This window comes from Cherax quadricarinatus, chromosome 4 (assembly GCF_038502225.1).
Source record: "Cherax quadricarinatus isolate ZL_2023a chromosome 4, ASM3850222v1, whole genome shotgun sequence".
Taxonomy (NCBI): Eukaryota; Metazoa; Arthropoda; class Malacostraca; order Decapoda; family Parastacidae; genus Cherax; species Cherax quadricarinatus.
The window spans coordinates 62,602,978-62,615,183 of NC_091295.1; the positions used below are offsets into that span (position 1 = coordinate 62,602,978).

At 39.0% G+C, this 12,206-nt stretch overlaps 1 protein-coding gene across 3 annotated transcripts in view; it reads left to right on the forward strand.

Annotated features, from left to right (window-relative positions):
- Window positions 1-12,206, forward strand: part of LOC128684495 (band 7 protein AGAP004871) — a 1,214,601-nt gene that overhangs the window by 6,912 nt on the left and 1,195,483 nt on the right. The window lies entirely within an intron of this gene.

Genomic DNA, 12,206 nt, shown 5'->3' on the forward strand with positions numbered 1-12,206 from the left:
AGTGACTATGCCTTCAGATAGATCACTCACTACTGGGTCAAGAGAGGAGCCAATGATGTGAGCAAGGAAACCAACAAAGTTTTCATGTCGAACATTGCAAGGAGTTCATCAGAATTTTTCTGTATAAGTGTATAAGATGTTGGTTAAGGTCACCAATGTTTATATGTTGACGTTTATGATGAAGCAGAAGGCAGTCCACATTTCCCATCATAAAGTTGATGGGGTTTGCTTGCTACCATTGAGGTCTGTACATTGCACATGCTAATACAGAGGTACTAGGGTTTATGCACAGCTTAAAGAACATCATTTCCAGATGAGTGGCAGCATCATTGAGCTGGACACGAACACTTTCAGAAAAGTATGCGGCAACGCTTCCTCTTTGACCTTGCCTGTCTCGTTTCATCATGCAATTCTTGCAAAGTTTTCCGGAGTCCTGTCATCTAAAAATATCTCAGCAACGGCGATCGTGTCAGGACGATTAGTGTTCACAAAACTGTGCTTGAGCGCATCAACATTGGCAATAAAGCCTCTAATGTTGGCAGACAGGATGCTGATAGACTGGCTTCTCATGTTTGTGTTCAGCGTGAGAAGATAGGTGTGTTAGGTGCTTTCCCTTGAGACAGGTAGGTCACCAGGGCAGCCGCTCGAATGTGGTCTTGTATATAACAAAACCACCTGCTGTGCCGAGATCGGAATAGCTGGGTGGGTGACGTGTAAGTGTGTTCACCAGTTCTGAGATCCTGCTGATTTGTTCCGAGAATAAATCTCTAAAGAACTGGTGGTCCGTCTGTCTTTTTGATGTCCCCTCTTGTGGCAGTAATTGCTCCTGGTATCTCCAAGGCGGTTGTCAGTCGTGTGCTCCCTCCACTGACAGCGGGAGCACTGTCTAAGTACCTTGCAGGGCGGTCTCCTATTCCCTGCAATTCTTGTATTTTGCTGCTAATTCAGCAGCTGATTTCTCTGAACGTTCTGCAGCTGGTGAGCCTCATCATTACACACACGGTGAGTGTTTTCCTGGGACTGTGTCGGCGGGAGGTTACACGGCTGTGGGTGGCTATCTCTTTCTCTCCGACGCCCTCTATGTCCTCTGTCACGCCCTCGTCCAGCACTACCTGTTATATTTCTGCTGCTCGTGCTCTGGTCCAACACTTGTTCAGTTCATTCATTAGAGGTTTGCCGGTACTTCCGGCCCGGGTCTTCTCCATATGGTGACCCGGCTGAAACTTGTTCAGTAACAGTGTCGGTCAGCTGATTGTTAGCTAGAGTATTCTCCGGTAGAGAAAAACCCGACACGGGGTCAGCAGATGAAGGACTGCTACCAGGTGTACCAACTGGTGTTGTAACTGTAATGTCAGGTGTATTGTTAAGTGTAGGAGGGAAGTTGACAGATCCAAGGCTTGCTTCGTTGTTGGGTGATGAATCACTTCCCTCAGCGGTGGCCAAAGAAACTGTACTCTCTCTCTCTCTATCTATCTATCTATCTCTCCCTTTATCTCTGTTCTCGTTTACTTCAGGTTTTGTTGTCGTCTGGCTTGATAAGAGTCTCAGGTATATAAGCACACACGCCACTCTCTCCTGCCTCTCCTCAAACTCTCCAAAACTCTTAACATTTTTCCTGACCTCTCACCGTGTCTCTCACATACTCAGGCATCATTCATTTTTCCACTGGTACATGGGCTGACTATCACTAATTTAATCTTTTTAACTCTCTCTCTCTCTCTCTCTTTCTCTCTCTCTCTTTCTCAGGCAACACTGGCTGCCATGCCTCATTTCCCTAAGCGTCTTCCTTTATATATATTGTAAATTATCCTCGCATGCGCATAAAATATGAGAGAGGAAATTGGCTAATGAATGTAGCACCAACATATTAGGTAATATATCCTAAGCTGAAACACTGGCTTGCCCTCCGCCAAGCTTGCCCCAGCCTCCCGTGTCACTTAATAACCCACAATGTACACGGTAAAAGAGGAAGCTACTGCCGTTACTCTTACTGTAAGAGGATAATGTGGTAACGGTGGTCTTTTGTAAGATAAGAGCATAAGAACATAAGAAGGAACACTGCAGCAGGTCCAATTCTCCCACCGGCTTAAGCCAATGTCTTAACCTAGTCGGGTCTGTCACATTCACTTAAGGGAGGAGCACGGCATCTGACCTAGTAGCACAAGATATACTGCGATACTGATGTATTCTCATCTGAGATTGACAGAGTCCTCAGGTAAATTCTAGTCTTGGAGGGGAAGAGGATATTTTTTGGTTGGTGGATTAAGTTGTTTGAGTTCCTGGTGTTTAGGTTGTTCTTAGGAGACGGCAGATGTCACTTGAAGGTGATGAAAGGTCGAGCAAGCATGTAAGTAATTTTTTTTTATCTACAGTAGTTATAAAGCATCTGATTTTAAAAACCTCACCTGAGTTATGAACTTTTGTGAAATTCATGTGTTCTCTCTCTCTCTCTCTCTCTCTCTCTCTCTCTCTCTCTCTCTCTCTCTCTCTCTCTCTCTCTCTCTCTCTCTCTCTCTCTCTCTCTCTCTCTCTCTCTCTCTCCCTCGCCGCCCCCTCAGCCTGCCCTCGTGGGTGAGTGAAAAAGCTGCAGGGTAGGGGCAGGGGTGTCAGCCGTGAGACCGGAGCTTCCGTGATATATCTCTGGCCGGGATTGCTTATGAATCATAGAATTCCAATTTATCCGGATTTATCGGCACATCAACCTTGTCTAATGTGAATATTGAGGGAATATTTGAAGTAAGTCCATCATCCAACCTCTGATTCTCTCCCTCTTTCCCCTCCCTCCCTCCCTCTCCCATTATCCCTCCATCCTTCCCCTATTACCCCCGTCCCATCCTCCTTATACCAATCTCTCTCTCTCTCTCTCTCTCTCTCTCTCTCTCTCCCTCTCCAACAACAGTTTGGCTCAACCTCAGTTATGTGAAGAAAAAAATTGAACGTAAATTCAGTGCTTGTATAATCCAGAAGAAATATGTTCTTTACAGTGCTTTATTAGAGACGCCTGTGTTTTATTAAGAGTTTTATACAAGAATGGTATACAATACCGACAAGATGAACTTTAGACACATGTGCAACATCTGGGTATCTTTAATGTTGACGTTTCGCCATCCAGTGGCTTTATCAATACAAATTCTAGGACATAACTAGAAGACAGTAGAACTATATACAGAAGATGAGTTAATCAGTCCCTCAGCCTTGGAGTTGGTGTGAAGAACACCGTAGTTGTGGAGGTTCTCCACTTGCAATCAGAGACACCAGTTATTATTATTATTACAATCATAAATGGGCGCTAAACCCATAAGGGTCATATGTCAGCGGTTAATCCTCGAGAACACACACTCGCATCCCAAATTCTACCCCATTCATGCAAAACTTGTCAGACACTGCAATATCATGGAATCTTGATATAGAGGATATCTTCTTAAGCTTCTTGCTTACTCTTGGCCCATCCCTTGGGTATGACCTACTTCCACTGGGGAATCCTGCCTACCAGTAACAATGCCTTCGTGTGCTGCACGTCCCTCATCTGACGCCAGTATATAAGCAACAGTCTTACTGCCTGTGCTTCAGACTCGTCAACACTCCGGTGCTCTTCACCACCTCCAAGGCTGAGGGATTGATTTCCTCCTATTTTGTATATAGTTCAACATTCTTTACATTATGTCCTTGTATTGATAAAGCAACAGGATGGCGAAATGTCTACAAATAAAGCTACAGAGATGTTGCACATGTTTCTAACTCTTCATCTTCATGCTTATTATCTACCCTCTTTCTAATCATATTTCTGTTAGTATCTGTTACTGTCATGCACACCAGGGATAACAAGCGTTCCAGCACCTTGTTGGAGAATTATGTCTGACAGGTGTGATGAAAATGCTTTTGAAAACCGACAAGTTGAAGAATGAGACACATGTGCAACATTAGGAAATCTTTTCTGAGGAAACATATCCCCAGCCAGTGTTTTTTTTCAGTCCAATACAGAGAATAACAGTAGAAGATGAGGAGGAATTTAAGGTAATCAGTCCCTCAGCCTGGAGTCGATGTGTTCAGTCCATTAGTCTTGAGAAATGTTCCACCTTGTGGGAACGTTCTTTGGTTATCATGTTAGTTTTGCTTCACAATGGTCTCCCGCTTTCAAAAGGAAACTTCATATTTACGTTTCTGTCCATCCTGAATCATAATTAAATAACTGACTCGCTAATGGACCAGGATGGAACGATGTCACGCCTTAAGTATCCGTTTCACAATGTGGAATATTTGGGAATTATGTCAGCTATGATGTGACTTGTATTAATATTGGTAGAATTACCAACAATATGTAAAGTAAAAGGACACAAGTGCAACTAATGTGACATTTTATTGTGGCAACGTTTCGCTCTCCAGGAGCTTTATCAAGCCGTAACGGCTTGATAAAGCTCCTAGAGAGCGAAACGATACCACAATAAAATGTCACATTAGTTGCACTTGTGTCCTTTTACTTTACATGATGTGACTTCTTTACGTCATTCTCTGCTTGGATCAAAATTCCCTCTACATATTCACTTAGTACCTCAAAAAATCTCTCTCACATCTCACTTTTATTTTAAACCACACAGTGATTGAACGTAAATATTTAAACTTTTTTTCTCCCCTTCACTGGTTCATAATTAATGGCATGCTGCTTTTAACTCTGATTCTGTCATAAATGGACGAATTAATTCTTTTAATTCCTTCCGAGTGAAATCCTCAATTGTTTTAACTTCGTTTCACTCAGCTCTCGGACATTCAGCTTTCACTCACCACGATAATGGTCACTTCTTTCTCAACATCCACGCGCATTCACTCAGCCCAACTTTAAAATTTTCTTTCTTTCTTCTTTTTTCTTAAGGATATGCAGGAAAAACTGTAACCAGCTCTTTGTTGCTGTGGATTTTAGTAAGTTTCCTGAGGAGAAATGGAAAGGAAACATTACGGTGATAAAAACTCTTACCCACACTGGAAGTCAAAGTTATGTATATTTAAGTTAGAAAGATTAACATATCGTCTTAAAAGTTTAATTCGTAAAGACCGGTAATCATGTCTTTAAGTGCTAAATTTTTAACTGGTTTCTGTTGCGTACTGTTATTAGTGGAGGCTTGTGCCTTCCTTGGCTAATTGTTTGCTAATTTACTGTGTTTAGTATGGGGTGACAAACTAAACACAACCCGTGAAGTGTTGCAGGTTTACCTCACAGTTGCTATCATTCTAATTTGTTATTTGAAGTGCTAAACGCGTGTAGGTTATTAAGGACAATCAAATGTGGAAGTTGTACAGCTTAAATACATCTTCCGAAACCTGTATGATAAGATGCGTGTTTCAGCGGTGCCACATGTTGGTGGTGGTAGTGGTGGTGGTGGTGATGATGATGGTGATGGTGGTAGTGATGGTGGTGGTGGTAGTGGTAGTGATAGCGGTAGTGATGGTGGTGGTGGTCGTGGTGGTAGTGATGGTGGTGGTGGTAGTGATGGTGGCGGTGGCAGTAATGGTGGTGGTGGTGGTGGTGGTGGTGGTGGTGGTGGTGATGATGATGGTGATGGTGGTAGTGATGGCGGTGGTGGTAGTGGTAGTGATAGCGGTAGTGATGGTGGTGGTGGTGGTGGTGGTAGTGATGGTGGTGGTGGTAGTGATGGTGGCGGTGGTAGTAATGGTGGTGGTGGTGGTAGTGGTGGTGATGGTGATGATGATGGTGATGGTGGTAGTGATGGTGGTGGTGGTAGTGGTAGTGATAGCGGTAGTGATGGTGGTGGTGGTGGTGGTGGAAGTGATGGTGGTGGTGGTAGTGATGGTGGCGGTGGTAGTAATGGTGGTGGTGGTGGTGGTGGTGGTGGTGGTGGTGGTGGTAGTGGTGATGGTGGTGGTGGTGGTGGTAGTGATGGTGGTGGTGATGATGGTGGTAGTGATGGAGGTGGTGATAGTAATGGTGGTGGTGGTAGTAATGGTGGTGGTGGTAGTGGTGATGGTCGTGGTGGTGGTGGTAGTGATGGTGGTGGTGATGATGGTGGTGGTGGTAGGGATGGTGGTGGTGATGATGGTGGTGGTGGTAGTGATGGTTGTGGTGGTGTTGGTGGTAGTGATGGTGGTGGTAGTGGTAGTGATGGTGGTGGTAGTGATGGTGGTGGTAGTGATGGTGGTGGTGATGGTGGTGGTGGTAGTGATGGTGGTGGTGATGGTGGTGGTGGTAGTGATGGTGGTGATGGTGGTCAGGCAGCCGTGGCAAAACTGTACGTACAAGAACCTGGGGAGATAGGGTAGGGGATGGTAGTATAGTGAGTCAAGGCAACACTGACCACTAATTTACCAGTGTTTATCTCAGCGCTCTGATCTGGTGAAATAAGTGCATTTATTTTTAATGCGCTACCAGGTAGGAGGGTCCCAGTCCAGAGACTTACTCGTGCTGCTCTAGCACTCTCTGGATGGTACTCGATTTGGTGTCATACCAGGGTACGAAATCCAATACAGTTTTTTATTTAACAGCCAAAGAGCTGTTATCCCACTTCGGTAGTTTCAACGTCTCTCTCTCTCTAGTAATGGTACACTCCCACCCCCCCCCCCATCCACAAAATGCGACCCAAACCAGTCGACTAGGTCCCAAGCAGCCATTTACTGCTAGGTGAACAGGGGCAACGCTTTTTTGTGTGTATATGTGGTGTGTGTGTGTATATGTGGTGTGTGTGTGTGTGTGTGTGTGTGTGTGTGTGTGTGTGTGTGTGTGTGTGTGTGTGTGTGTGTGTGTGTGTGTGTGTGAATGGGTCGAGCACTGCTCATGCTGAAAGATATAGCACAATATAATACCCTCCCACGATCATGGTAGAGTTTACAGAGCAAGTCTGTACCCTGACTACGTGTCGCTCACTGAGAAAAAACGTCGTTAGAATATATACATGCTCTGTAATCTCATTCAACCAAACACAATTACTCCCACTTGGAGAAAATAAAACAATAAGAAAAGTGCATTTTTCCAAGTACAACTCTGCTTTAGTTTGTCACTAAAGAGTCTCTCACTCTCTCTAATATATATATATATAAATATATATATATATATATATATAATTGTAACCACGAACGAGTGGTATTGATCAATAACAACACTGCGCTAACCAAGGATTCGAACCCATGTTGTACTGGCCTGCCTCATGGTAAGCGAGAACCACATGACGCTTTAAACCACAGGACCACCCAACCCTACAAGAATGGTGCAGCCAGCGCACAGCTAGCTGTTGGGCCACCATCCGAGGGCATACGGAGGTGTGGGAGCTTCTAAGCTAATTTCATTCTCATCCCTGTTTGGTGTACTAGCCTCACGAGCAGTATTTAAATATTATTGTAACCACGAACTAGTGGTATTGATCAATAACAACACTGCGCTAGCCAAGGATTCGAACCCATGTTGTTCTGGCCTGCCTCACCAGTACAACAGTACAACATATACAACATGGCCAATACAACATGGGTTTGAATCCTTGGCTAGTGCAGTGTTGTTATTGTTCAACACTACTCGTTCGTGGTTACAATAATATATAAATACTGCTCGTGAGGCTAGTACATGTGGTTCTCGCTTACCATGAGGCAGGCCAGTACAACATGGGTTCGAATCCTTGGCTAGCGCAATGTTGTATATATATATATATATATATATATATATATATATATATATATATATATATATATATATATATATACATATATATATATATATATATATATATATATATATATATATATATATATATATATATATATATATATATATATGCAATAAGATCACAGTAAACAGGTGATATCAGAATATGCAAAACAACCACTGTGAAAGAATAGTGAAATTCCAAGCGCTTTCGAGACTTCTCACATTTTCAAGGAACTATAAAAACAATATATCAAAGGAAGGCATATAAAGGGTCAAGACTACACCTCACCATCACATCCCAAAACAAAGCAACACCTCACACACCCGTGACGACACCCGACTCTGTGAAACACACCTAATATTCTTCCCAAGAATTAAGATTTATTACTTATTTACAGTATCATTAAATTCTTCCCAAATTGTATTAATTATAAATGAATCAAATTTATATAAACCAAAGAAAATATTCATATTATTTTCAAAACTGCTTTTTATGAAACATGATTCAATTATATTCCTGTCGACCATGGACTTGCTTGATACAACTTTCTCAGCCTTTTGAAAGTCAACTGGATGGTTAAAATCTCTCACATGAATAAATAGAGCATTAGAATCTTGTCCAGTTCTAATGCTATATTTGTTGTTTTAATCTTAGTTCGAGATTTTTACCAGTTTGACCGTAATAAACTTTATCGCAAATTTTACAAGGAATATTATAGACACATCCGTCAACATTTTGAGGGGAATTCTTTATCAAAAGTTTTTTTTACTGTATCAAGATTTTTAAATACAACTTTGATATTAAAAGTCTTAAGAAGAGAAGGCATATCAACCAAGTTTTCATGGTAAGGGAGAACCAACATATTTTTAGTTGAATAAGGCTGGCTGTCCCTTTTTGGATTGTAAAAAGTATTTCTAACAGTTTTAAAAGATTTATCAATTACGTTTCCTGGGTATTTCAGATCATTAGCTATATCAAAAATTTGGGATATTTCTTCATCTTTGAACTCTGGACTACAAATACGCAAAGCTCTCATAAACAGTGGTGAGAAAACCAACAGTTTAACTCTGTCTTGATGTGAAGAATAATAGTGTACACAGGAACAGTTATTTGTAGGTTTTCTGTAAATTTTAAATTTGAATTCATTATTACCCTTAACAATTAAAACATCTAGAAAAGGTAATGAGTTATTTTTTTCGAACTCAACGGTAAAGTTTATAGAATGGGCTAGGCTATTTAATTTAACAAGGAAATGGTTTATATCTACATTCTTAGGCATAAGACACAAAATATCAACATATCTGAACCACTTAGCTCTATTAGGGAGGATTGTGTTAAGCAGTCTTGCTTCAAAAAATTCCATGTATAGGTTACTAAGAACAGGTGAAAGAGGATTTCCCATTACCATACCAAACTTCTGAGAATAAAACTTATCATTAAATACAAATTTTGCATCAACAATGCAAAGTTTAATAAGTTTAATGATAGGAACTAGTAATGATAATTAAAAAACTAATTAAAAAATGGTAATTAAAAAAATTGCTTCCACTAATCCAGCTTTACCCTATATATTTGGATTAATAAAAACATACAAAACCAGGTAATCTAGTTAGACCAATTATTAGCTCCATAGGATCAGTTTCACATATATAATATCTAAATGGCTTGTACACACCCTCATTTGGAAAAAAATCTAATTATAATAAAGTCAGAAGAATTTGTAATGAACTCAACAACAAACTACAAAGAAAATTAGACATTTTAATTGAAAATAGTGATTGGACAAAGCATGCTAATAACAATATTGTAATTAACTTATCAGATGAAATATCAGATAAAAATACAACGGCTGCTCTAGGTTTTGGTCTAAGTTTTGCATCTTGAAAAAAACTTAATAATGTTGAAATTGCAAAAGCCTTTCGTAACTTTGAAAAATCTTCTGATGTATCTACTGATGAAATTAATATTAGTAAGGGAATGGTATATAGCTCTATGTTAAAACAAAACATTCCCAATTGCTCTCAAAGATTCTTTAAGTCTTATGATACAATTATAATAAAAATTTGCGCCTTACTAAAGCAGATAAAATAAATGCAATAGTAATTATGAAAGAAAATGATTACCAAGAAAAAATGAATAGTCTCTTAGATGATACTGAAACCTATTCTAAACTTAGAAAGAATCCCTTAAAACCGTTAACAGCAATTTCAATAAAACAATAAAACTTCTACTGAAAGGTAAAGATGAATTAATCAAACAATTTACTTCCATTAATCCATTTTTACCATACATGTATGGGCTAATAAAAACACATAAATCAGGTAATCCAGTCAGACCAATTATTAGCGCCATAGGATCAGTTTCACATAAATTATCAAAATGGCTTTTTGACATTTTGAGCCCTATTGTTGTACAATGTCTAACTTTAATGTTAAAAACAACATAGATTTAGTTGATAAATTAAGCTCTGTGACTGACTTAAATGATTTTTACATGGTTAGTTTTGATGTTACTTCCTTGTTTACGAAAGTTCCTGTTGATGATTTATTAAGTTTATTTTCCGAAGAACTCGTTAATTATGATTTACCATTGCACTTCCTGCTATAATTAAACTTATTAAACTTTGCATTGTTGATGCAAAATTTGTATTTAATGATAAGTTTTACACCCAGAAGTTTGGTATGGCAATGGGAAATCCTCTTTCATCTGTTCTTAGTAACCTATACATGGAATTTTTTTAAACTCGGCTGCTTAACACAATCCTCCCTAATACAGCTAAATGGTTCAGATATGTTGATGATATTTTGTGTCTTATGCCCAAGATATACACCATTTCCTATTTAAATTAAATAGCTTAACCCATTCTATAAACTTTACTGTTGAGTTTGAGGAAAATAACTCATTGCTTTTTCTAGTTGCTTTAATTATTAAGGGTAATAATGAATTCAAATTTAAAATTTACAGAAAACCTACAAATAACTGTTCCTATGTACACTATTATTCTTCACATCAAGATAGAGTTAAACTGTCTGTTTTCTCATCAATGTTTTTGAGAGCTTTGCGTATTTGTAGTCCAGAGTTCATAGATGAGGTAATATCCAAAATTTATGAAATAGGTAATGATCTGAAATACCCAAGAAACGTAATTGATAAAACTTTTAGAATTTCTAGAAATACTTTTTACAATCCAAAAAGGGACAACCAGCCTTATTCAACTAAAAATATGTTGGTTCTCCCTTACCATGAAAACTTGGTTGATATGCCTTCTCTTCTTAAGACTTTTAATATCAAAGTTGTATTTAAAAATCTTGATTCAGTAAAAAAATTTTTGATAAAGAATTCCCCCCAAAATGTTGACGGATGTGTCTATAAGATTCCTTGTAAAATTTGCGACTAAGTTTATTACGGTCAAATTGGTAAAAGTCTCGAACTAAGATTAAAATAACATAAATATATCATTAGAACTGGACAAGATTCCAATGCTCTGTTTATTCATGTGAGAGATTTTAACCAATTGATTTTCAAAAAGTTGAGAAAGTTGTATCAAGCAAGTCCAAGCTCGACAGGAATGTAATTGAATCTTGTTTCATAAAAAGCAGTTTTGAAAATAATATGAATATTACCTTTGGTTTATATAAATTAGATCCATTTATAATTAATAGAAATTGGGAAGAATTTAATAATACATTGGACAAATAATAAATCTTAATTTTTGGGTAAAATAGTTTGTGGGTTGCTGTGAAGGACCTATCTAGTTGCGCCAGCGGGTTTGCTGCAGTGTTCTCTTTCTTATGAGTCGCGTGTCATCGCGCGTCAAGTGTTGCTTTGTTGTGATATGTGATGGTAAGGTGTGGTCTAAGCCCTTTATATGCCTTCCTTTGATATACTACTTTTATTGTTCCCTGATAATGTGAGAAGTCACGAAAGCTATTGGAATTTCACTATTCTTTCACAGTGGTTGTTTTGCATATTCTGAAATCACCTGTTTATAGTGATCTTACTGCGCACACACACACACACACACACACACACACACACACACACACACACACACACACACACACACACACACACACACACACATATATATATATATATATATATATATATATATATATATATATATATATATATATATATAGAGGTCCTAGGTACCTAGTCCAACAGTAGTGTGCTGGACCAGGTTCTGGTATATAAAAGGTTGATCGGTAGACTTCAGGATGTGTATATTTAAAGACGGATCACAGATACATCAGATCATTTTTTAGTCTTAGCTACTGTGAGAGTAAAAGGTAAATAGAATACAAGCGAGAGAGAGAGAGAGAGAGAGAGAGAGAGAGAGAGAGAGAGAGAGAGAGAGAGAGAGAAAGTTTATAAACTAAAGGAGGAAGCAGTTAGGGTAAGATATAAACAACTATTGGAAGAAAGATGGGCTAGTGAGAGTATAGTCAATGAAGTTGAAGGTGTGAGGTAGACTTAAGAATTCACTGTTATTGTGTTCAGCAGAAGTTTGTGGTTATAGGAAAGTGAGTACCGGAAGGAAGATGAGCGACTGGTGGAATA